This window comes from Bubalus kerabau, chromosome 16 (genome assembly GCF_029407905.1).
Source record: "Bubalus kerabau isolate K-KA32 ecotype Philippines breed swamp buffalo chromosome 16, PCC_UOA_SB_1v2, whole genome shotgun sequence".
Classification (NCBI taxonomy): Eukaryota; Metazoa; Chordata; class Mammalia; order Artiodactyla; family Bovidae; genus Bubalus; species Bubalus kerabau.
The window spans coordinates 11,370,001-11,397,844 of record NC_073639.1 but is presented as its reverse complement, the minus strand read 5'-3'; the positions used below and the strand labels follow the sequence as shown (position 1 = coordinate 11,397,844).

Below are 27,844 nucleotides of genomic sequence, written 5' to 3'. Positions count from 1 at the left end.
CAACCTAGACAGCATATTAAAAAGCAGAGACATTACTTTGCCAACAAAGGTCTATCCAGTCAAAGCTATGGTTTTTCCAGAAGTCATGTATGGATATGAGAGTTGGACTGTAAAGCAAGTTGAGTGCCAAAGAATTGATGCTTTTGAACTGTGGTGTTGGAGAAGACTCTTGAGAGCCCCTTGGACTGCAAGGAGATCAAACCAGTCCATCCTAAAGGAAATCAGTCCTGAGTGTTCATTGGAAGGACTGATGCTGAAGCTGAAACTCCAATACTTTGGTCACCTGATGCAAAGAACCAACTCATTGGAAAAGACCCTGATGCTGGGAAACATTGAAGGTGGGAGGAGAAGGGGACAACAGAAGATGAGATGTTTGGGTGGTATCACCAACTTGATGGACAGGAGTTTGAGCAAGCTTCAGGAGTTGGTGATGGACAGGGAGGCCTGGCACGCTGCACTCCATAAGGTCACAAAGAGTCGGACACAAATGAGCACCTGAACTGCACTTCTACATGGAAAGGATAGTTTTGGACTCATATTGAACCACTTACTAGATTAGGTACCTTCACAACAACGTCTTCTAAATTCTCAAATTCAACATATCAAGAAATGAATTCATTCTTCACTCACCTCAAGAGCTACTGTTAATCCATTATAGATTATTTTACTAAAGGAAATCACAAAAGCCACACAAAAGTCTGAGTCATCCTAATCCCTCATCTCTCAGTCAACAAGTTCAGTAGATTCTATCCTCCTGGCACTTACATTCACCTGCTTTAATGTCCACTGAAATCTACTTTAAGTCAAGTCTTCATCATATTTGGAGTATTTTCAGACATCTCATGTTGCAACCATGTCAGACAACATATAGTTCAGCCATACTATGGTGTGGTAGTATCTGAAAAGCAAAATCTTACTGAGCTTTGTGGAGGAGATGGTGAGGCTACTTGTATTAGAGGAGTACAGACAGTAACGGCAACAACAGCAACCCATACAATTAAATGAAAGCTTGTCCTAGGCCAGGACCTATGCTAATTGCTTTATTTCAATTACTTTTGAAACTGACACTATGAAATATATATAATTTTCACCATTTTGTAAATGAGGAAACAGTTTTGAGCAGTTAGATGAATTGATCAAAATCACGTCACTACTGAGCAGGACAGCCAAGTCTATCAGGCATCTAGCTCTGTGCTCTCAGACGCTACCCAGTACTTCCTCTGTGGTGAAAGGGCAAGCCAAGGTTCTGTAAAACCTCCTGACTCCCCAGGCAGATGCAACCATTCTCTGTTCTCTGCTATCACGGGCCTAGCACAAATTCCATTTATTTGTATCCTTTATCAGACAGTAACCTTCCTTAGGTACACATACCTATTATTTATTCTTATAAACTTGGAGTATCTAGTACACTATATAACTGAATACATGATGAGATTAATGAGTAAATGATGAGATTAACTATTTCTTCTGAAAACTACTCTTCATTTCCCACTCCATGCTTCTACAATTAGTTTCAAAACCAATCAGAAAAGAGATCTCTAGACTTGGCAAAACCAGTGAATGAACTCTGTGTCTCAGCTCCTATTAAGGGCATTCAGTCCGGCCTTAATCAAGGTTAGTAAAATTTATTGTTTGCAGAGAGGACGGTTAAAATAACCTCTCTTAAATACTAAGAAATTGAGAATTTATTTGGTTCACTTAGGAATGTATTATAAGAACAAAAAGTGGACACTTTTCTAGAAATTGAAAAAAAAAACAATCTTATAAAAGTATCATTGCCCTACCCTGAGTTAGCAGTACCTAAACAGGAAATATAAGCTTTCCAATACCTCACTTCCCCCAAAAAATTCTGAATACATATGTAACATTAATTTTCTATATTATCTAAAAACACTCAATTTGCCACAGAAGATAAGGGAAAAAATGGGATAGATGGAGATCAAAAGAAACATTAAACACTGAGAGTAAGATAGTAACTTATGAGATATAGGCAAAATTCATAGGCTGTCTTAAGTAGACATAATGAATAAGGAAGTAGCTTGTGAGAGACACATTGTTTAAGTGCTAAATATGTACAGTAAATTTAAAGTTAGATATGTTAGAGACAAAGTAGATGAATATATGATAGAATACAGAAGAGTGTTACAGATAGAAAGCAACTGGGGAACCAAGTCATAGAGTATAATCATGACAACTTTGTTTTGAATGCTGACATTTCTGCAGGAGTTGAGAGCGAGGCAAAACTGCTCTTTTGTATCAGACATTCTTTGGAAGGATGTTTGTACAGAGAACAGCCCTGGAAGAGACAGAGAGTGTCTTACTTCAGAGCAAAGGGCAAGTCTGTTTACTACCCAGTATAATAAAGATAATGATGACCTTTGGGGCAAAGGCCAGACTTCACTGCCCACTGTAAACATTTCGGGTTCCTAAAGATACAGGCGGATCAGCAGGGATGTAAACTCACTGGGTACACAGCATGTGTCTGGGTTTCTTGGCTGAGTCTGCTCAGACTGCCATCATATAGTACCGCAGACTGGGTGGCTTATGCCTCAGAAATAAATTTCTCACATTTCTGGAAGCTGGGAGATCCAAGGTCAAGGTGCCTGACGATTTAGTTCCTAGTAAGAGCTCTCTTCCTTGCATGTAGATGGCTACTTTCTCACAGAATCTTCACATGGTAAAGAGAAAGATCTCTCTTTCTTTTAAGTCCTATCACATTAGGGAACCAACCTCATGAACTCTTTAAAACTTAATTACCCCCTAAAGATAGATACAGTCACAACTGGGGTGGAGGGTTTAGGGTTTCAATACACAAATGAAGAAGGACACAATTCAGTCCATAGCAACTCTCCATATCACCTTGAGAAACCTGGGATTAAGGGGAACAGACATTAATATGATGCTTATTCTCTTCATCGTGTTGTAATAAAGGTCTTTGCATCGGACCCAGGAGTCTCGTGTCTTCTGCCAACATTCAGGAAATTTTGGCAAGTTAAACTGTTACCTTGCAAGTAAGGTAAAATTTCATATCTGATAGTTTTTGACACTCTGGAAGACAATTATCAGGCTTAAATGTGAAAAGGAGCTATAACATACTTTGCTGACAGGAATGCAAAGAAAAGTATATATTGCCAATGAAAAGATGAAATGTAAACCCCCTTCGGAAAGTAGTCTTATATTATTTACCAAAAATAAAGATAGCTACATTGTTTATAGCGATATAAACAAAAATGGTAGACGAGACTACAAAATCCAATGTATGTCATTAAGAAAATAATGAAAAATTATGATACGTCTTCTTCTTCAGTTATTGAAGACAATGAATTAATCCTGTATCAGCTTGACTTGCTGGATATTTAGCATCAAAATATAGTGGAGTGAGAAAAACAACATACCAAAAAGCATAAATAATAGGATTTCATTTTGGGAAATGAATAAAAAATTCACAAACAAAAATTTGTATGAAAATAGAGAAAAATATGAAAGGATATGTGCTAGACTGTTAATATATGTTAGGTATGCGGGGGTGAGACTCTGTGGGGAAGGAAATGGGAGTGAGGAGACCCAAGAAAAGAGGGGGAAGCATGCATAAAAGTAAAACACACATGCAACAGAAACTACCACTGAGCTGAATATATTTATAATATATAACTGTGTGGTATGCATAAAGATTCCTTACCATATGAATAAGAAAAGGCATGCCTCCACGTTTTTATGCTGACTTTGTTATCAGTTTTTGTATACTGTCATGGAGGACAAGAATGATTTTCTTTTCTTTCCTTTCTTTCAGAAGTTTTCAAGGTTCAACTTATTTTCTTTTTTTCTCCTCAAGTTTCCAAAATTCTTTCTATAGATTCTTCAGGACTAACCTTCCTTTCTCCTCACTGTCTTTAAAGGTAAGACTACAATTCCTTTCCATTTTAAATGCTTTACTCCTGATTTCTGTCTATTACCAAAGGTTCAGGATGGTGTCCTTCACAATCTTAGAATGGAGACTTGACTTAGAAAAGGGAACTGAAGACTAACATGGACTTCACTTATCATCTTAGAGATCACCAAACCGCTTTTCTTACCCATATATTTGTAACCTCTATATGCCTGTTGTAACAATGAGAGTAGAACAGGAATTTACTGAGGTTCAGTGAGTATATTTTATTTCTGAGGATCAACAGCCTTAAAAACCTATCTATTTGACCTCTACTGGAAGCATTAATTGTATAATTTCTTTATACGTTTTTATGTTAATATGAATCTACATTCATATTAACCTTTCTTGGCAAAATTTCTCCTGTGGGTTATTTTGCTTCATTCATAATTTATATCAAAAACAATCTATAAATGAAAGTAAACTAATTCCATATAATATAACCTTCAATGCTCAAAGCCCCCATATATAAGACGCAAAAGAAGAGAAAACACTCAGGGACTGAAATCAATCACTATTTTTGTAAATAACAATTTATTAAGGTATTACTCACATATGGTAAAATACACTAATAATAGGTAAATATAGTTTGATGAGTTTTAATAAATTTACATATCTATATTATCATCACCCTCTCCAGAAAGTGGGCATAGAGAGACCATACCTCAACATAATAAAGGCCATATATGACAAACTCATAGCCAACATCATACTCAATGGTGAAAAGTTTGAAAGCACTTCCCGTAGCATCAGGAACAAGAAAAGGATGCCTACTCTTTCAATTTTTTTTCTTTTAAGTGGCAAAAGTGAGCATCCTTTTCTAAGAAAAGGAATTTTGGAAGTCCAAGTCAAAGCAATCGGATAAGAAAAAGCGAAAAAAGGGAACCAAACTGAAAAGGAAGAAGTAAAACAGTCACTACTCGCAAATGACATGATGCGATACATAGAAAATTTTAAAAACTAATTGGTTGATAGTGTTTATCCAGTCTCTTACATAGTTACTGACTTTATAGCTATTGTTCTATCAATTACAGAGAGAGAAATTTTAAAACCTCCTGCTATAAACTGAGAAATCAGTTCTCCCTTTAATTCCTTCAGCTTTTGCTTCCTATTTTACTATCTCTACTACTTGATGCTACGTCAGTTTTCTATTGCTGTTATAACAAAGGACAACAAACAGTGCCTTAAAACATTCAACAGCATCTTACAGTCTGGGAGGTGCCAATTCTGAAACAGACCTTAAAAGGCTAAAACAAGTAACACCAGTCTGAGTTTTCATGAATGTCCCCTTTCTATTCCAGGATTCAACTAAAAATTACCACACTGTATTTAGTTTTCTCCTCGGTCATCTTTGGTCTGTGACAGTTTCTCAGTCTTGCCTTGGTCTTCATAACCTTAATAATTTTGAAGAGAATTGGCCAGAAATTCTGTAAACTGTTCAGAATCCGGCTTTTTCTGTTGTTTTCTCATGATTATAATGGGGTTATGGGGTTTTGTTACTAATTTATTAAGAAGAGGTAGCAAAAATACACAGAAGAACTGGACAAAAAAGATCTTCACGACCCAGATAATCATGATGGTGTGATCACTCACCTAGAGCCAGACATCCTGGAATGTGAAGTCCAGTGGGCCTTAGAAAGCATCACTATGAACAAAGCTAGTGGAGGTGATGGAATTCCAGTTGAGCTTTTCAAATCCTGAAAGATGATGTTGTGAAAGTGCTGCACTCAATATGCCAGCAAATTTGGAAAACTCAGCATTGGCCACAGGACTGGAAAAGGTCAGTTTTAATTCCAATCCCAAAGAAAGGCAATGCCAAAGAATGCTCAAACTACTGCACAATTGCACTCATCTCACATGCTAGTAAAGTAATGCTCAAAATTCTCCAAGGCAGGCTTCAGCCTTGGAGAATACGTGAACCATGAACTTCCAGATGTTCAAGCTGGTTTTAGAAAAGGCAGAAGAACCAGAGATCAAATTGCCAACATCTGCTGGATCATCAAAAAAGCAAGCAAGTTCCAGAAAAACATCTATTTCTGCTTTACTGACTATGCCAAAGCCTTTGACTGTGTGGATCACAATAAACTGTGGGAAATTCTGAAAGAGATGGGAATACTAGACTACCTGACCTGCCTCTTGATAAATCTGTATGCAGATTAGGAAGCAACAGTTAGAACTAGACATGGAACAACATAATGGTGCCAAATAGGAAAAGGAGTACATCAAGGCTGTATATTGTCACCCTGCTTATTTAACTTATATGCAGAGTACATCATGAGAAAGACTGGGCTGGAAGAAGCACAAGCTGGAATCAAGATTGCCGGAAGAAATATCAATAACTTCAGATATGCAGATGACACCACCGTTATGGCAGAAAGTGAAGAGGAACTAAAAAGCCTCTTGATGAAAGTGAAAGAGGAGAGTGAAAAAGTTGGCTTAAAGCTCAAATTCAGAAAACTAAGATCATGGCATCCGGTCCCATCACTTCATGGGAAAGAGATGCGGAAGCAGTGGAAACAGTGTCAGACTTTATTTTTTGGGGCTCCAAAATCATGGCAGATGGTGATTGCAGTCATGAAATTAAAAGATGCTTACTCCTTGGAGGAAAGTTATGACCAACCTAGACAGTATATTAAAAAGCAGAGACATTACTTTGCCAACAAAGGTCTGTCTAGTCAAGGCTATGGTTTTTCCAGTGGTCATGTATGGATGTGAGAGTTGGACTATGAAGAAAGCTGAGCGCCAAAGAATTGATGCTTTTGAACTGTGGTGTTGGAGAAGACTCTTGAGAGTCCCTTGGACTGCAAGGAGATCCAACCAGTCCATCCTAAAGGAGATCAGTCCTGGGTGTTCATCGGAAGGGCTAATCCTGAAGCTGAAACTCCAATACTTTGGCCACCTGATGCCAAGAGCTGACTCATTGGAAAAGACCCTGATGCTGGAAGAGATTGGGGGCAGGAGGAAAAGGGGACAACAGAGGATGAGATGGCTGGATGGCATTACCAACTCAATGGACATGGGTGTGGGTGGACTCCAGGAGTTGATGATGGACAGGGAGGCCAGGCGTGGTGCGGTTCATGGGGTCACAAAGAGTCGGACATGACTGAGCAACTGAAATGAACTGAACTAACAAGCCCTTTGAGTCACATTATATGAGGCATTCATGTGATATTCACATGACATCACTGATTAACAGTAACCTTCAGAAGCTGGCTAAAGTAACATTTGGCAGGTTTTTCCATTGTAAAGTTACTATTATTTCCTTCCCTTGATCTATTCTTTGGAAGCTGTTACTAAGTCTAGTCCACCCCTGGAAAGAGGTAGGTAAAGTGAAAATAAGCTTCATCGTCTGAAGTTGGTAGTATTTATCTATTTTTCCACAATATATACGAGATTTCTTAATTCCATAATCTCTATAATTTCTGGAACCCTTGCTACTAAATAATTTTCCTCCTAAAATCACATCTTCTGCTTCTTGGTATGTCTTATAATTTTTTTTTCTATACTGAATATTATGGACTCACAATTATTTTGCCTAGATTTTGCTGTCTTTCTTTAGAGACGGTGAAATTTTATTCTGGCAGAGAGTTACTTTACTTGTGGATCAGATGGATCCTTTTCAGGTTTGTTTATACTCTGTTAAGACAAGTACAGAATAGTATTTATTACCCGCAGACAGAGCAGATCAGTCTCCTATGAGCTGCTTATACTCAGTAGTAAAACAGAATACTTGGAGCAGAAAAGGAGTAGCATACAATAAGACCACTAACAATCCAAACTAACTTCTTTTGCTGACACTACTTTTCAGCAAGACAATTAGACTCCATACTTCCCTCCACAGAAATTAATCCCTGGACATCTTCCAATGTTTATTTCAACACAAGTTTACCTCAATAAGCGTGAAGGCTGGAATGCACATGGGTGGTACACCCAGTCTAACTCAAACCTTGGAGCTTGAGGGGATCACCCAAGATCAGTACACATAAGAACTGATTTTACTCTGCTTAATTCAATGGAAAATAAACTTGACTGGCATTTTGTACATTTATCAATAACAAGGGCTTTGCTTCTGAAACTTGATATTATATTTATCAAGGACTTCTACAGTTGCAGTTATACACTTCACTGATGAAGTAGCAGTATGAGTACGTTTTGTACTTAGACTAAAGTCAATAGTCCCTTCAACCTACAAATGTAGTGTATTTCAAAACACAGGCCATATACTAGCAATTAGTCCCATCAAAGCAATGTTATAAATTTAGTTCAATTCATAGGCTAACTCACAAAGTACTATTTTGCAAGAACAGTGACTGAATCACATAAAAACTCTCAACTCTAATTCATCTAAGGCCACTCTTTTGATTTCAAAAGCTTTCTTTTGATTTCAAATCCAAAACTTGAAAAATAATTTTTATAGAGAATAATGACAATTAAAATTTTCTAAGTAAAGAATAGCCTATGCATATCTTGATGCTTGTTCACAAAGTTCAGGATCTCATTAATACATTTTCCAATTACGTAGGTCCAATTCTAATACGGGTAAATTTCTTTTCAAGTATACACTACTGAAAATAGACTATATACAACTTTTTCCTATTAATGTTTTTACATCATTAAAAAAACTACAAAGTGAGCATCAAAAAGTGTTTCTCATATTCTGCACACTTGGGAAACAACAAAATATTACTATACACTGTTTCTAGGCAGCAGCTGAAATAGTCTGGTGGGTCCTTTTTTTCTCAAGAGAACACATTTTTGTTTAATAGTTTTTCAGTTATGTTCTTTTTTCCCATAGTCCCAAAGATTCATTACTTTGATGACCAATTTATCAGAGACTCAAGTTCAATCTATAATATCCAATGAGATAGCAAATAACTCAGCCTCAGTGACGGTGTGTGTGAAAATGGGCTGTGTCCTAGATGAATGGTGATCTGCCTTTGACATAGATTATCATTCAAACTAACCGCAGATCTCTACAACAAACACAAGGAAATACAAGTTCACTTTAGCTGATGTTCCAGTTTTTACTGTAGATTCCTTTTAGATAGTCACAATATTATATTAAAAAAAAACACAGTGCAGGCTTGAAACACTTAAGATTCAGTAATACAATGATAAAGACATTTTGTAAGTTTAAAAAAAACTCCAACTATTAAACATATACCTACAAATGACTTCTCTTTTACATCAGAGCATCTTCTAAATCCCTGCTATTTCAGACAAATTTAAAAGTGTATCAACTATATTATGCTAAGGTTGCAGACAAGAAAAGCAATTACAGATATACATCTTTTCCATATTCAAATAAGCTTTTTTTGTGCTCCTTTCAAAGTTCTGTTCTCTCCCAGTTTGTCTTGCTACTAGAAAAAAGAAGGAAATATTAGTCAAAGAGAGGGGCTGGCTGGCTACCTGGACAACTCCTTACAGGATAGTATTACCTTGGTCCAGACTTAACTCACTAAACTTACAGGTTCAGAAACAAAACCTATATTTGCTGGGAATAGATTAATATTAACCAAGTACAGAAAGATCAAAAGATAGAAAAATGATTTTTTAAAATGTATAGAAAGGACAATTGCTGATCAGAAGACTAGATATACACTACATTATTTACCTACTAGAAAAAAAAAGAAGACTGATCAAATTTAGAATGACAGTTTACTAATTTAATATAAGAAATATAATAGCTCTCTTCTGGTTAATCCTGGCAAAGTGACCATAAATTCATCTCTTCTCTTGCCCTATGATAGACTTTACAGATTAGATCACTCAACCTCCTTTGCAACACTCTTCTGTATCTTCCTACTAGAGAGGTCTCTCTCCCTTCATAATGCCCTCTCTTACAGATACTGCGTTTTAGTCTTATTTAATGAGACACATAAAGAAACTTGTAAAGGCAGACAAACTGTAGAAAAACTATAATTCTCTCAATAAAGATGTGCTATTGGGCTTCCGTGGTGGCTCAGATGGTAAAGTATGCGCCTGCAATGTGGAAGACCTGGGTTTAATCGCTGGGTTGGGAAGATCCCCTGGGGCAGGGCATGGCAACCCACTCCAGCATTCTTGCCTGGAGAATCCCCATGGACAGAGGAGCCTGACAGGCTACAGTCCATGGGGTTGTAAAGAGTCGGACACAACTGAGCGACTAAGCACACTGTGCCTTTACTCTTTTCTGTTTTAGCTCTTCTTTTAAGACTTTCCAGTATGAACATCTTCAGACATACTCAAAAATAGATTTAATCTATGTATGTCATACAATTCCAGGAAGTTTGCCAATTTTGTGTCCTCTCCCTTCTATGTGAATTATTTCTTTAGAGAGTATTTTTCTTTGGGGGTGATTTAATTAACACAAGCATGATGTCATTTTACACATAAAGCAAAAGTAACAATTCTTAACATTCAGTTCAGTTCAGTTGCTCAGTCGAGTCCAACTCTTTGCGACCCCATGAATTGCAGCACGCCAGGCCTCCCTGTCCATCACCAACTCCCGGAGTTCACTCAGACTCACGTCCATCGAGTCAGTGATGCCATCCAGCCATCTCATCCTCTGGCGTCCCCGTCTCCTCCTGCCCCCAATCCCTCCCAGCATCAGAGTCTTTTCCAATGAGTCAACTCTTCGCATGAGGTGGCCAAAATATTGGAGTTTCAGCCTCAGCATCAGTCCTTCCAATGAACAACCAGGACTGATCTCCTTTAGGATGGACTGGTTGGATCTCCTTGCAGTCCAAGGGACTCTTAAGAGTCTTCTCCAACACCACAGTTCAAAAGCATCAATTCTTCGGCGCTTAGCTTTCTTCACAGTCCAACTCTCACATCCATACATGACCACTGGAAAAACCATAGCCTTGACTAGACGGACCTTTGTTGGCAAAGTAATGTCTCTGCTTTTGAATATGCTATCTAGGTTGGTCATAACTTTCCTCCAAGGAGTAAGCGTCTTTTAATTTCACGGCTGCAATCACCATCTGCAGTAATTTTGGAGCCCAAAATAATAAAGTCTGACACTGTTTCCACTGTTTCCCCATCTATTTCCCATTAAGTAATAGGACCAGATGCCATGATCTTAGTTTTCTGAATGTTGAGCTCTAAGCCAACTTTTTCACTCTCCTCTTTCACTTTCACCAAGAGGCTTTTTAGTTCCTCTTCACTTTCTGCCATAACGGTGGTGTCATCTGCATATCTGAAGTTATTGATATTTCTCCCGGCAATCTTGATCCCAGCTTGTGTTTCTTCCAGCCCAGCATTTCTCATGATGTACTGTACATATAAGTTAAATAAGCAGGGTGACAACATACATTACCAATATAAAAAAGTCCCCAGATTATCTTAAAAAATGCCCCTTTTCCCCTTTAACTGCTTCCAAACAGTAATGTTGTGAAGTCCACATATTATAGCTGGTTGATATGCTTTTCATATTTTTATTCAATAAAAATCTTCCCTCTCTGTATTTGTTGTTGTTGGTCAGGCACTAAGTCATGTCCAACTCTTTGCAACCCCATGGACTGCAGCAAACCAGGCTTCCCTGTCCTCCACCATCTCCCAGAGTTTGCTGAAGTTTATGTCCATTGACTCAGTGATGCCATACAATCATGTCATCCTGTGCCATCACCTTCTCCTCCTGCCTTCAATCTTTCCCAGCATCAGGATCTTTTCCAATGAGTCGGCTCTTCACGTCAGGTGGCCAAGTATTGGAGCTTCAGCTTGAGCATCAGTCCTTCCAATGAATATTCACGGATGATTTACTTTAGGATAGATTGGTTTGATCTTCTTGCAGTCCAAGGGACTCTCAAGAGTCTTCTCCAGCACCACAATTCGAAAGCATCAATTCTTTGGTGCTCAGCCTTATATGGTCCAACTCTCACAACCGTACATGACTCCTGGAAAAACAACTTTGACTAGGCAAACCATTCTCGGCAAAGTGATGTTTCTTCTTTTTAATACGCTGTCTAGTTTGTCATAGGTTTTCTTCCAAGGAGCAAGCAACTTTTAATTTCATGGCTCCAGTCACCATCTGCAGTGATTTTGGAGCCAAGAAAATAAAGTCTTTCGTTGTTTCCATTGTTTCCCCCATCTATTTGCCATGAAGTGATGGGACCAGATGCCATTATCTTCATTTTTTGAATGTTGAGTTTTAATCCAGATTTTTCACTCTCTTCTTTCACCCTCATCAAGAGGATCTTTAATTCCTCTTCACTTTCTGCCATTAAAGTAGTAGCATCTGCATATATGAGGTTATTGATATTTCTGCCGGCAATCTTGATTCCAGTTTGTGAGTCATACAGCCCGGCATTTCACATGATGTACTCTGCATAGAAGTTAAATAACAGTATAAAGCCTTGATGTACTCCTCTCCCAGTTTTGAACCAGTCTATTGTTTCATGTCTGGTTCTAACTGATGCTTCTTGTCCCATATACATGTTTCTAAATAGACAGGTAAGGTGGTCTGATATTCCCAACTCTTTAAGAATTTTCCACAGTATGTTGTGATCCACAGAGTCAAAGCTTTAGCATAGTCAAGGAAGCAGAAGTAGATGTTTTTCTGGAATTTTCTTCCTTTTTCTGTGATCCAATGAATGTTGGCAACTTGATCTTTTCCCCAAATTATGAATTTGCTGACTGTTTCTTCATGGTATCATTTAATTTGTTCCTCTATTCCCTAGTCTGGAGTCAGTCATTTAAAGTAAATAATAAAAAAAGAACTGAGAAAGGTCCCAGGATTTTCCAAAAAGAAACAAAATCATATTCAAAAGAAAAGTAATAAGAACCAGCACATTTTCAACAACAGCAGTGAAAGAGTACGTAGATTTCAAATTCTGAAGGAAAGTGATAACCTGCAATTCTACAGCCAGTCAAACCATAGTCAAACATGAAGGAAGCCCAGAGATTATCTCAGATATTAAAAAACTCCAGAAAAAAAAATAACATCCTATGAACTTCTTGGTTAGTTATCAGAGGATGAGCCTTCACAAAACAAAAGAGTGGAAAAAACCAAGGAAAAGGAAGAATGAGAGCTTGGAAAGAGAATCCAGTGAAGCGTAAATTCTAAAATGAGAGCTATGAACCAGACCTAAAAACAATCAATCAAGGAGGCCTCCAAAGGGAAGATGACTAAATGTGCTGGAAATGGCCTGTTTACTCTTGGCACCATCCTTGCTCTTCTAAACTCTATTCTGAATAGCAAGGTTATGGAACCTTTGACCAAAACCACTGCTTTGGCCAGGCTTGATGATAATCACTTGCCTGAGTTATCCCACAACAGGAGGTGCTAATAAAGAACACAGTGCTGCAGGCAAAAACTAACCACTCTACCTTTACAGTAATACACATGCTTCTTCCGTAATCTATTTGGAAGTGTATAGGAGGGGCTGAGATGCGGAAGGATACAGGAGGGGCTGAAAGGAGGAAGGAGGCAGCATGTGCTTCCAACCTCTCAGATACCTTCACCCTGGAATCCATCTGGACCCAGAGAGGCACACGTGCCACCAGGAAGATCCTAAGTCGGACTAAACACAGGTCAAGCAAGACGACTGGCCAAAGGTAATGCAGGAACTAACCTCACTGCCACAAAACCTGAGACTGTGAGCCACATGGCAGGCAGTCCTCCTGGGTTCCCTTAATCTGCTGCTCTCCACTGGGTGCCCATTTCCAATAAAGACTTTGCTTTGTCAGCATGTATGTCTCCTCCGACAATTCATTTCTGAATGTTGGATAGGAGTTCACTCTGGAGCCCTGAGAGGGGTCCCCTTATCCTGTAACAAGGGGAACTGAAAACTTGTAAACTGTATTTCCTACATCCCTTGCCAGCAATTTTAGTTTAGAGCCCACAATGAAAGCATTTGTACAAATTTTAGAGGGCAGAAGAAAATGAGAAGCCATTATTTTTCAGGGACCCCAGAGGGCAGAAGCAGTGACTTTTAGGGGCCAAAGACAACCGGTATTAGTAATTGTGATTTATCTGCAATTCCCCTACTGTCACATTCTTAAAACCAGTGATGGTTTTCCAGCAGTTGTGTTAGCCTCTATTTATTAATTTTTTTAAATTATGGAAAATGTTTTCTTAACCTAATTCTGACTAATCTGTATCCATGAGGCAAAATATAGAAATTATAGATCATTTGATAAGCATGATCACATGGTTTTCATCAATGGCCATTATTTACACAGCCATCATATTGTACATTCAATCTCTACTTAATAAGACTTTGATATACCTATATTTGGAGGATAGGAGATGGAGGAAATTGTTTGAGAGAACTATGATGATAGAGAAACACAATCTCATACCACAGAAGGGAAATCTATACATAAGTATTTAAAGTTGATGAGTTTTTTAAAATAGCAGAATGCATCCATTTTTTTGTCTTTTAAGGCAGTAAAGTTAACTTAAGAGGAGTGGGTCAATGGCAAACCACTACTGTTAGGTAATAAAAAGTGTATAAGCAACATTAGGTAGGTGACATCTTACTCTCCAAGAAACAAAAAGTTATAAAATAAAAATAAAACATAGTTGCAAAATAACTGGGACCTTCAGTCCATTTAATAAGACACTATTCCTTTTGTATCTATTTACAGGAGAGGTCAAACTACAGATTGTTTTTCTGGTATGCATCAAATGAAAGAAGTTGAGCAAAATAATCAAAATTTTAATTTCCTTAGCTTATCACAGCCTGACATATCCATGTCTACAGTGGGACCAAACATATATCACCTAGACTCAAGAGTATGGAGGTTGCCTTTTCTATAGAAAGAATATATTGCCATATATCACATATCTAAACACCACATACTATGCCTACAATATGATGGAGAGTTCCAGTGATTCCTTCTGTGACTACTCTGTTTAGGCTTCTGAAACTGTCCAGTTGCCCTACATGGCTGGCTTATTGACATAGGTAGGCTTATGTATCTGTAAAACCAGGGTTTAGATTAAGACTCTCTGATCTGGAAGCCACTCTACCTTTATAGTAACACACATGCTTCTTCTGTAATCTATTTGGTGATCTAAAAGCTAAATTTCCACTGTGTCCAGGAGGTGAATTTTGTATTGTCTAGGAAGATAGTTAACTTGGTGGAAGTGATGACGTCACAGAGATCCATGTAAAACAAACACTAATTATTAGCTCATATTTAAAGTAAGCATTCAGCTTAAGACAGGAGGGCTCTAACAATCAGTACATTTTTTTCTACTTTTTATTATGAACAATTTCAAACATACATCTAAAGCAGGGATAAGAATATAGTGAAATCATATACTCCCAACACCTAGATTTAGTCATTATCCATTTTCACCAATCTTATCTTTGCTATTCCCTAATTTACTTTTCTTTCTAGAGTATTTTAAAAATGAATGCCTTGCATTTCAAACTGCAGAACAAACTATCTTAGCTGATTTTAGCAGTAATTAATATTTGAGTAGATAGTTCCGGCATAAGGAGAAATATATCTTAGGTAATGTAATTTATTCTCTTCATGGCTCATATAAATTCAGAAGATGACTTAAGAGAACTGCCCATCCTCAAGCATGGAACATAAAGGTTACTAGCCCTTCAGGACATCTATTCTCTGCAAAGGTACAAGAGTGTTAAGGAATCAGAAAAGTTTACGGAAAATAAGAGGAGAAAGAAAGTGATCTAAGAAAAGAATCATCAAGGGAATGCGAAAAATATGAATTTTAGAGACAAATACTAAGTTACCCAGGAACGCTGTTTGCCTGAGAAAGATTTAATGACTGTAACAGATATTATCAGGGCCCTGTTCATATCCGGTGGAACTTAAATATCCTCCTGCAGACTTCCAACTACCAGGATCTACATCTCTGTGCCTGAGGGTCCTGTACCTGAGGGGAGTATTGCCTATACTTGGAAACTTAATTGGAATAATTCTCAGAAGTTGGTGCATAAATATCAAAGCTCCCTCAACTCTCAGCAGGGATAGTTCTGTGACAGATTTTTGCACTGTTTCCAAAAATTTCCATAGAATCCCTTCGGCAGCTGGTTTCACAGGTACCCAGCACTGTCTCCCTTTCTCCTCTGTCATTTTCTCACAGGTACCCAGCACTGTCTGCCTTTCTCCTCTGTCATTTTCTCACAGGTACCCAGCACCGTCTCCCTTTCTCCTCTATCATTTTCTCACAGGTACCCAGCCCTGCCTCCCTTTCTCCTCTATCATTTTCTCACAGGTACCCAGCACCGTCTCCCTTTCTCCTCTATCATTTTCTCACAGGTACCCAGCCCTGCCTCCCTTTCTCCTCTATCATTTTCTCACAGGTACCCAGCACTGTCTCCCTTTCTCCTCTATCATTTTCTCACAGGTACCCAGCACTGTCTCCCTTTCTCCTCTGTCATTTTCCAAGTCTCCTACTGGTGTCACCGGAATTTCCCAAACTACTTGAATTTGATCCTTTGTCTCAGCATTTCAATCTGCGGAAACCTGAACTAAGACAAGTTACTAAACAAGATACACTTCTTGCTTTTAGATTTTAGATGAGCCAGAAAAGAGAAAGACCCTGTGGCAGATGCTTTACATGCTTACCTTACATTAGCATTATCAGGATTTAGTGAGATGATTACATACATTACATCTCACTAAATCCTGATAACGCTAATATAAGGCAAGCATTACAGATAGAGAGAGATGCTCAAAAAAGCTGTGTACATGGCCTCACTATGAGGAGAAAGCTGAATGCAGGAGAAACATTAGAAAATGGACCAGCAACGTAAGTTAAATCTGAATCTCCATATCTCCTTTCCTCAAGCCAGTATCACCTAGCTTTAAATCCTCAAAGCACTGTATTAAATGAAATTATCTTGCTCATTTGTTGTTGTTGTTACCGTTCATTTATTTATTTACTTACTAATTCTCTCTCTTCTTCAACCCCTTTTGAATGGAAGCCACATAAGAGCAAGAACTTTGTCCTCATTAATAAATTCTCAGAGCTGGGAGTAGATTTAGGTACTCAAAATCTGCTGGATGAGCAATTTATCCTTATAATCAAACAAAATATTCTGGCCTATATTTTATACCTCCTTTATCTTTGTCTAGATTTTCTGCAACTCAGTCCTACTTTGCTAACTTCCCAGAAACACCAAGCTTCCTTGCTGTTGCAACTGCCCTTTTGCCTCTAGGCCTCTGCACTTCCTGTTCTCTCTGCCTGGAATGTTCTTTCCTTGGACAGCCCTCATGGACTGTTGGACTGTTCCTTCACTTCCTTCAGGTCTCTGCTGAAGCAGCATGTCATTAGAGACGTAATATGCTTTTATCTTTCTCTTTTGGTAAGTATCACCAAATGACATACATATTTATGTGTATGCCTACCCTCACTGGACTATAAGCTAAATGATAAAGTCTGCTGTCCATATTTCTTTAGTTGTATTCACAACACTTTGCATCCCTGGCCCATTGTAGGCACTCAATAAATTCTGTTGAATGAATAGGTGGGCACAATCTAAATAAACGTTTCAGGAAAGGAACAATCTCCAGAAAATTACTTTGGCTTTCTGAAATCTTTTTCAACAAGTATCAATAGTAAATATAAATCTACAAGGAGACCTGGGTAAATGGAACTCCATGTTTAACTGTAACCACAGTCCAACAGAAGGGCTTATGTTTACACTGTATTGATTAGAAGAAGACACAGAATTAAAAAACAAACAAGAGGAAGCTATGGACTCAACAGCTACACTTTTCAGCTCTCAATGTAATAAATTCAGATGCTATGCTAGATCTCTACTAGGTTTGCCATTTAAATCTAAGTACAAAACTTCATTCATGTTTGATTAAATGGTATCTTGTTAGTTTTAGTTCTGTTTTCCAGCAACAACTGTTAGTATTCCAAAGTTTAGTAAAAACTACAACAGATAAAGTGCCCTATTCTATAAGGAGTGCTCTTACAGATCTTATAGGGTGCTGCCATTCTCACCTCTTCCTTGGAGCTTGATTGATTACTCCTTTTCCCTGTGTTCATTAATCTCGTCACCTTATCTTTTATACCACTTCATTTTAGTAGAAAGGTAATAATAAAACCCTCATCCATTATCCTTTTACTCATCTAGTCAAGCGGAAATGGTTAATAACATGCTACAAATTGAACTTCAATCACCTCATTTTCTCCTTTGTTGAATACACATTAAAATATATTCCAAAAGTGCAATTTGTTTTACAGGAGAATTTGTGTTATATTGCTACAGACAACTAAAATTAAGTGTTTCTCAGTTCGGTTATTAAATATATCCAAGTGCTCTTTTATCGATAATACTAAAACATTAACTCATTTTATTAGGGTATAATAATACAAGAGCCTTATCTCCCAGAACACAAAGACATCTAGACTACCTAATAGTATGTGTTGGATGACGGGTCATTTATCTTTAAGAAAAAAATACCACTGATAATTTATGAATTGGTACATTATTACAGATGAAATTGCCCTCTATTTTTAAAAGTTAATTTGTTTACATGCAGCCTTATCTTGAAATGCAAGCCCTATTAGTGAAGAAGTCCATTACTGTCATATTAAGCAGAAAGAGAATAGATATATACATAAAATAGACATAATGATTTAAGATTTTAAAACTACGCCCTTTTCAATAGAATAAATATATAATTATTCTGTGCTTTTCAAGAAGTAAAAGGAAAACTGTTAAAATTATATATTTTTCTATACATTACAGCAAATCCTTACTGAAATGAATTCTAATAGTTCTGAAACTAGTAGAGAGAAATAAATATCTTTTTGTGGAGAAAAGATTTTCCCCTAATTTGGATGGGCACCTTCTATTTGTGAATATGAATGCTCAACAACTGACTAAAAATTAGAGTTACAGTAAATCCTGGAAAAATTAATCAGATAATAAAGGGTCATTGGATATTATCTTCCAATCGTCCTGAAAAAATGTTCTCTGACTGTAGAAAAAAATTACAAGCCCCGAAGCTATGCCACTTTCCAAGAAGAAAACTTATCTTTAATATGAAAGAAATACTTGCAATATACTTATAAATCTATTTTCTTACACTATTGCTTAAAAGTTCCTTTTTATCCAGTAAATTGATTCACTGTAAAATTTACACAAAAATCATATATGACAATTACAAAGTTATTACATTTTATAGTATTGTTTACTCAATGTTTTGGTATTCCAGAATTAAAAACAGATTAACAGAATTAAGAACAGGTATCAACTTTTGTTTACATTTAAGACTTTATAGAACATAATTAAATGTTCCCCATAAATAAGTTCATTTTTTTTTTTGCATGATTTCACACTGCCTGTGTTAGTGTACAATTTTTAAGATACCAGTCATGTTAGGCACAAATTACAAGTCATAGTTACATTATGTTCTCCAGGAATAATCCTTGTTTTCTGTAAACTAACAGAAAATTTTTAAAAAATTATAGTATCAATAGGCTACAGTGATTCAATACTTATTTCCTACAAAGAACTGACAACATACTCAAAGTTCATATTATATACATCAAATGTATATTTTCCTTTTAAGGACAGGGAGGAATTAATAATTTTTTGCTATTTAGCATATGAAAATTACAAAGGAATCAATAATTAAGCCTATGTATTCAACAGTTTAGATTTCAATCTCTAAACATCCTTGAACCCTATCAGATGCCAATGCCTGTAAGCAAATGAGTTCATCAATTTAATGAGAATTCAGGCAAATCAGCTGCTTAATGAGAACTCCAACTTATGTGGCAGAGGTTTTGCTCCAGTGCTGACAAAATCAGTGTAGTAAAACTGTAACAAACTTATGAAAGCCTATTTTTTAAAACTTAACGTTTCATGTAATTAATGGCAAGCAGCAAAAATGATCACTTTAAAATAATTTTAACACTTTATATTTCAATGTTTTAATAGATAAATAAAATGGTTTTAATTTTTTTATATTCCTAACTTTTATCTATTCTTACTGTTTAATTCATCTCTCTAAATTTTCTCTTCCCTTGTTTGTTCTCTTTCTACATTGAAATATACATGTAATATCACCATTTGAAGACGGACAAATCTTAATGACTGTTTTTGTAGATAGTAATTCCCAATTTAATGATTTTTTAAAAAAAACATTATTTAAGCAAAACTGTTAGCTGAGTAATGCTTTGGTCTATAATTTGGAGAACTTCAAAAACAAAATTATTCTAAACTGAAGATGGAAAACACCTTTTAACATTCTTTAAAATCTAAAATACTTTTATCCCTAAGACAAATATCAAAGTGAAGTGAAAGTCACTCAGTTGTGTCTGACTCTTTGCAACCCCACGGACTGTAGTCCATGGAATTCTCCAGGCCAGAATACTGGAGTGGGTAGCCTTTCCCTTCTCCAAGGAATCTTCCCAACCCAGGGATCAAACCCAGGTCTCCTGCATGCAGGCGGATTCTTTACCAGCTGAGTTATCAGGAAACAAACACTACCCCTACAGTTTCACAAAGGTGATACGGTTAGGGGCAAGAGACGGAGGGTGGGTCTGGAGACACTGTGCTTCCTCATGTATTTCAACATGAGGTACCGTCACTCATGCTATGTTGTTGTTTACCGCTCAGTTGTGTCTGACTCTTTTGCGATCCCATGGACTGTAGCCTGACAGAACCTTCTGTCCATGAGATTTCTCAGGCAAAAATACTAGAGTGGGTTGCCATTTCCTCCTCAGGAGATCCTCCTGACCCAGGGATCGAACCAGCATCTCCTGTATAGGCAGGCAGATTCTGCCTATACAGATTCCAATGAGCCACCACGGAAACCCTCACCTATGCTATAGTGAGTGAAGTCGCACAGTCGTGTCCGAGTCTTTGCAACTCCATGAACTGCAGCACGCCAGGCATCCCTGTCCATCACCAACTCCCGGAGTTCACTCAAACTCATGTCCGTCGAGTTGGTGATGCCATCCAGCCATCTCATCCTCTGTCATCCCCTTCTCCTCCTGCCCCCAATCCCTCCCAGCATCAGAGTCTTCTCCAATGAGTCAACTCTTCGCATCAGGTGGCCAAAGTATCGCAGTTTCAGCTTCAGCATCAGTCCTTCCAATGAACACCCAGGACTGATCTCCTTTAGAATGGACTGCTTGGATCTCCTTGCAGTCCAAGGGACTCTCAAGAGTCTTCTCCAACACCACAGTTCTAAAGCATCAATTCTTCGGGGCTCAGCTTTCTTCACTGTCCAACTCTCGCATCCGTACATGACCACTGGAAAAACCATAGCCTTGACTAGACGGACCTTTGTTGGCAAAGTAATATCTCTGCTTTTCAATATGTTATCTAGGTTGGTCATAACTTTTCTTCCAAGGAGTAAGCATCTTTTAATTTCATGGCTGAAATCACCATCTGCCGTGATTTTGGAGCCCAAAATAATAAAGTCTGACACTGTTTCCACTGTTTCCCCATCTATCTGCCATGAAGTGATGGGACCAGATGCCATGATGGGACCTTTGCTATACTTTCCCCCAAAATATTTATTTTAATCTAATTAAGCCTTTACACTTAAATTCTAGTTTACAGAACTACAAAGAATAGAAGAACAAGCTAAATAATAACTACAAGAAAGCAAATTGATAAATGGGTGGGACATTCTATAGCACAAATGCCCTAGTCTCCTCAACAAGTAAGTGTCATGAATGAAGAACTGTTGTAGAATAAAGAAAGACTTCAGACTTTGTATAACCAGATACAATATACAGTCCTAATTTGGTAAAACAAGTTATATAAGAATACTTTGGGGACAGAATGATACATTCAAATATAAGTTAGGTATGAGACAATAAGAAATATTATAAATCTTGTTGGGTAGTATGTTATTTTGGTCTATGTAGGAAACTACATTATTTTAATGAAATATGAAAAAAATTATTTGGGACAGATAGCTGAATAACCAATTTACTGAAAATCTTCCAGCATTTCAATTATGGTAGTGACAGAGGGCACAAAAAGGGCTTTTGGTGCTGGTGATGTTCATTTCCTATTCTGGCTGTTGGCTTCATGTGTCTGTGTGCAAAAAAGTCAGCAAGTGAAACAATTATCTGCACTTTTCTGTATGTTATATTTCAATAAAAACTAGGCTTCATTAACATTAAAAAGAATTAAGTGACTTATTTTTCAAATGTATGGGCCCTGGGACAAACTGCCTAGGTTTAAATTTTGGCTCTACCATGTACTGGCTCTGACCATGAGTGACTTGCTAGCATCTCTGAACCTCTTCATCTGCAATATGTTCTGTGCTTGGTTGCTCAATTGTGTCCTATTCTTAGGAACCCCATGAACTGTATAGCCCGCCAGGCTCCTCTGTCCATGGGGATTCTCCAGGCAAGAATTCTAGAGTGGGTTGCCATGCCCTCCTCCAGGGGATCTTCCCAACCCGGGGATCAAATCCTGGCTTCCTGCACTGCATGCAGATTCTTTAACCATAATTGTTCTTTTACATTAATAATGCTAATTTATAAGGCAACTTCTGCTTTTTATTTGCCATTTTTTTGTGTTAGACTGCAGTCCTTATGCAGTCCAAAACAGAGTTCTAAATCCCTACCTCTGAAAATTGGAAACATTCTGAAATAAACCTGCAACATTAGTTCTAAATTAAACTAAATGTCTGTAGTCTTATCTATCTGAAAGAAAATTTACAACATCAACCTGGTTTTAAGTGTATGTTAAGAGATACCTGCTCTAGTTACTTGTAAGTGGCAGTAATTCTGTGGTACAATTCCAGCCCAAAGTCAGAACACTGCAAGTTAATTTGGCTTGAATACCATTCAACATGCTAAGTGATCACTTAGAGATCACTGTGGAGAACAGAAACTGATATATATATATATTATATATATATATATAAATAAAAGTTCATAAAGGGAAAGTAAAGAAGATATTGCTGAGAAGATCATTCAAGATTATTTTATCACTACTGGATGTATATTTTATCAGAAATGAAAATATCTAAAAATATCTTTGGAATATCAGTTTAGTATCAACAAGGGGATGAAAATATTTATATATTTTAGGAATACTGATTTATTATTTTAAATGCTTTTTCTAATGTTTTATATTTTTTTAACAAGATTTTTATGTCATTTGAAGCACATTAAATATATTTTAAATCATTGCTAACTTATTCCTTTTTCCATATTTCCTGTATCTTGAAAATGAGTATCAAATATTCTAGGTTTAACAGATATTTTAATACACAAACTGAGACTTATTTTTGTATTCTCAAAATCTACTATAATGTGATTAGTATGCTTAACAATAATTCTAAAATTTTTAAAAATTTTATCTTTTTTAAAACTAGTTATGATTGGATAATAATTGCTTTACAATGCTGCGTTGGTTTCCACCAAACATCAACATGAATCAGTCATAGGTATACATATGTCCCCTCCCTCTTACACCGCCCTCCCACCTCCCTCCCCATCCCTCTAGTTTGTCACCGAGCCCTGAATCTGAGCCCCTCACATCACCAGCAAATCCACACCGGCTGTCTGTTTTACATACGGTACTGTACATGTTTCAGTGCTGCTCTCTCAGTCTGCCCCATCCTCTCCCTCCTCCTGTGTCCGTAAATCTGCTCTCTGTGTCTGTGTCTCCATCCTGCCCTGCAAATAGGTCCATCTTTCTAGATTCCATAAACATGTGTTAACATACAGTATCTTTTTCTCATTCTGACTTACTTCACTCTATATAATAGACTCTAGGTTCATCCACCTCATTAGAACTGAGTCCAAAGTGTTCCTTTTCATGGTTAAGTAATATTCCATTGTGTCTGCACACCACAATTTCTTTATCTGTTTATCTGTCCATGGACATCTAGGTTGCTTGCATGTCCTAGCTATTGCAAACAATGCTGTGATGAACAATGAGGTACATGTGTGCTTTTCAGTTATGGTTTCCTCAGGTGTAAATGCCTAATAGTGCAACTGTTGAATCACATGGTAGTTTTATTCCCCGTTTTTTAAAGGAATCTCCATACTGTGCTCCACAGTGGCTCTAACAATTTGCATTCCCAAATTGCAAATTTGGCAAGAGGGCTCCCTTTTCTCCTTACCTTCTCCAGCATTTATTGTTTGTAGATTTTTTGATGATGGCCATTCTGACCCATGTGAACAACATTTTAAAAAGCAATGAAACAGAAGATTCTAAGGCATGCTGTCAGGTTTTACAAAATAGCCTAGCTTAATCTTGTAGTTGCAAAGTAGGGCAACAATAAGCAATTATAAGAATGTTTATAACATTCATTATTAAAATAGCAACTTATACTTTCCTAAAAATGTTTTTCCTTTAAAATGTTATTATTCAACTCAGTGATGTACTCGAGCTATATAAATTACTGCAATTGTCTAACAGAAGACATAGCCAAACAACCTGGGAAAAGGCACTCTGTATCAGCAAAATCAACTTTATAGAGTATCCTGCTTAGAAATGAGAGAGCACTAACCCAAATTTAAAGCTGTTTTGTTGCTCTAAAAGTTGCAACCAGGGAAACCTAGTGGGAAGCTGGTGTGTAACAGGGAGCTCAGCTTGATGCTCTGTGATGATCTAGAGGGAAGGGACGGGGCAGGGTGGATGAGAGGGACACACGAGAAAGGGCACATGCGCGTACACATACAGCCGTGTACAGCAGAGAACCAGCACAGCACTGCAAAGCCACTAGCATCCAATTAGCTTTTTTTTTCTAATTTAAAAAAAAAAAAGTTTTAACCAGATACATGTACTAGTAAATAAGGTTACTTTTCTGATTTCCAGTATGAATCTTACAACTAATACAGAACATGGGAAGCCATAAGATAATTTAACAAAATGGTGGCTCCGTCAACTACAGTTACACTTGGCTACCAGGTACAATCTGGGCTTCCCACATGGCTCAGTGGTAAAGAATCTGTCCATCAATGCAGGAGATACGGATTCGATCCCTGGGTCAGGAAGATCCCCCAGAGAAGGAAATGGCAACCCACTCGAGTATTCATGCCTGAGAAAAACCCCATGGACCATAACCCACCAGACTCTTCTGTCCATGGGGTTGCACAGAGTCAGAAATGACTCAGTGACTGAACACACACATGAAATCTAAGTAGAATTATTTTAAGCAAATTAGGGACTTTCTCTTTCTTATCAAGTAACAAAGGTAATCCAAAGGGAGCCAGTTATTACATCAGTGGTTCAACACACAGCTTGAGGTTTCTGATTTCTTGACTTTTTCCAATGTTCAGGTTTTAGGAAGGGATATGAAGAAAAAGGACAAGAGCAAACAGCAAAACTGAATGAACTCCAGTGCCTCCAGTAAAATGCTCTCCTAGAACTCCAACACAGCAATTTCCACCTATATCTTATTGACCCAAATTTTATTTAATTGCCAGCATTACCTTCCAGGAAAGCTAGGAAAGTGTGTGTGTGTGTGTGTGTGTGTGAATATGTGTTTTAGGCTGGGAACCATGATGTCTTTTCAGAGTCTTGTCTTCTTAAATGTTTTCTTAAAATATGTCTCTGAAACTATTTTTACCCAAACCATTTCTTTTTTCATAATATAGATCTTTACTCCTCTTTGAAAAACATCTGTAAGGAGAAAAATATACACTGAGGACAGGATAAATTACTTTGCAAAAGGTAAGAATTTAAGATGTTTAACTTTTTTGTTGTTTCTACTAACATTTTTCAAAATCAGTCAATAAGGCATATATTATTTTGTCTGAATAATCCACTGCATTTTACAATGGTATTGTACCATCCGTAGTACTTTTAAACCAATTTTTTACTTTGGAAATAAATCTTAATAAATGTATTCACTGCCTCCCTTCCAAAGGTGTTTCCAGACATTTCCTCCAACTGAGGAGCCCCATTCCCCAACTGAGATAGCCCTATAAGCAACAGAAACGAGAATGAATTCTAGAATCAGACTGCCTGGGGTCAAAATGACTAGCAATTTTGGGGAAAATTACTCGTAATTTCACAGGACCTTACTTTCTTTAACTGTAAAATACTAAAAATAACTGCAACTGTACAAATTAAATGAGTTAACATACATCACCCCGAGCACATAATGTATTGTAAGAACTCTTTCCTGGTACTGTCATTACTTTTCCCTTCATTTGAGGTATCTTCATTGAGTACTTATCTGTACACCTGGTATTGTGACAAACTCTAGAAATGCATATTATGACCAAATCATACATGAGCCCATCCTTATAAATCAGTGACAAAATTTATAAGGAAATGAAGTCTAGACAGTTCCTGTTTTCTATAACAAGCAGCTAAGGTTGTCCTTAAAAGACAAAATGCAGAATCAAAAAAAATTATAATTTGAAGTTAGCCAATTTTTTCAGAATTTCCATTCCATTTAATGATAAATTTGATATTGACATAGTCATAATCATATAAAAATAAATTTTTTAAAGTTTCACAGCAAACTTTAAGAATGTTCAAGATACCTTGTGGTATTAAAAAATTAGACAAAAATTATACTGAGTCTTGCCACTAAAAACACAACAATGCAAATAAACTGCCATTGGTTTTATCAAAAACAAATGAAAGTACTAATCTGCCAAGGCTCCAAAAAAATGACATATACTTATTAATTGAAAGGACTTTGCTAATTATGTAAATGTCTATCTTTTCTACACGTAATTTTATTCAAACTTCTTCTCTTTTCCCCAATTAACAACCCTGCCAAATGTTTGGACTCAAAAAGGCCAGCTTTATACACAATTAACAGTCAAATTCTAACACAAATTACATGTCATTCTTATCTCTGTATACACATTGAACTCCTATATCTTGTTGCCAGCATGCAGCTTGCGCTAGGGGATACATTCTGAATTTGTTTAATGTCTAAGAATAACATTTCACACCTAGAAAAGAGATACTATCCATCGCCAGTTATGTGAATGAAATTTGCCGTGCTCCCTCCTTTTTATTTTGTCCAGACAAAATGAAATGTAGCTTCACTTATCCACTCATCTATTTTAACAAATATTTTCTTGAAACCTAAGATATAAAAATAATCATCATTTTTTTCTTTTTAAAAATTCAAGGTGATCACAGAAACTTTTATGTATGGTAAACACTTTCTGAACTAGAAATTGGGGAAATATCATTTGACAAATCATCTGACTACAAGAAAAAATACTTCAATTCTAGAAATATTTGGATTCTAGAAATAAATGGATCAATTCTAGAAAATTAGACATGTATGGTCACCATATCTGTGACTGCTTCTCGAGAAAGAGTTTTCACAGTAGAAACACTACAAATAATTAATTTCTTATTTAGCAATCATATCAATCATCACTTCAAAATGCTCAGACATGCCCTAATCTTTTGAAGTGTCGTATTTTATTAAAAGAGTATCTCAATAAATACCATTTATATAATAAAAGGACAATAAATATATCTAATATTTATTAATATGTATTCTTATGTTTTAAAGATAATACAAAAGGAACTCTGTAAATCAAAGAAAAAGCTTAAAGTACAAATATCAATCTCAATTAACCTTTTAAATAAATAAATCTGATTGGGTTAGTTACCAGCCTAAAATTTTCAGTGGTTGCTCACTGAGCTTTGAATAGTTCCTTAACCGACATCTGTCTATACATCCATCTTCATCTCCAACCACCTACTCCTACACCCTAAGCTCCAACCACAACTATGATTCTGTTTCTCCATCTCAACCATCTCAGTGTTCTCTCAAATGGGTATACTTCCTGGAATCTGAATGTACTTTCCTCATGTATCTAGGAGATTCCTGGTCATCCTCCAGTTTACAGCTTACATGTCACTTCTTCAATGACTCTTCCATGAACTCCTTCCTCCTGTCCCCCCCAAAATACAGACAACAAGATATATACATCCACCATCACCCTTACCATAACATTGACTGTAATATACTGAAATTGCTTACTGATCACCCTCAGTTGGAGTATAAGCTCTGTGAGTATCACTA

The 27,844-nt window shown here is 36.9% G+C and overlaps 1 protein-coding gene across 12 annotated transcripts in view; it reads right to left on the bottom strand.

The window, feature by feature from the left end:
* LRBA (LPS responsive beige-like anchor protein) overlaps window positions 1-27,844 on the bottom strand; it is a 746,530-nt gene that overhangs the window by 244,873 nt on the left and 473,813 nt on the right. The window lies entirely within an intron of this gene.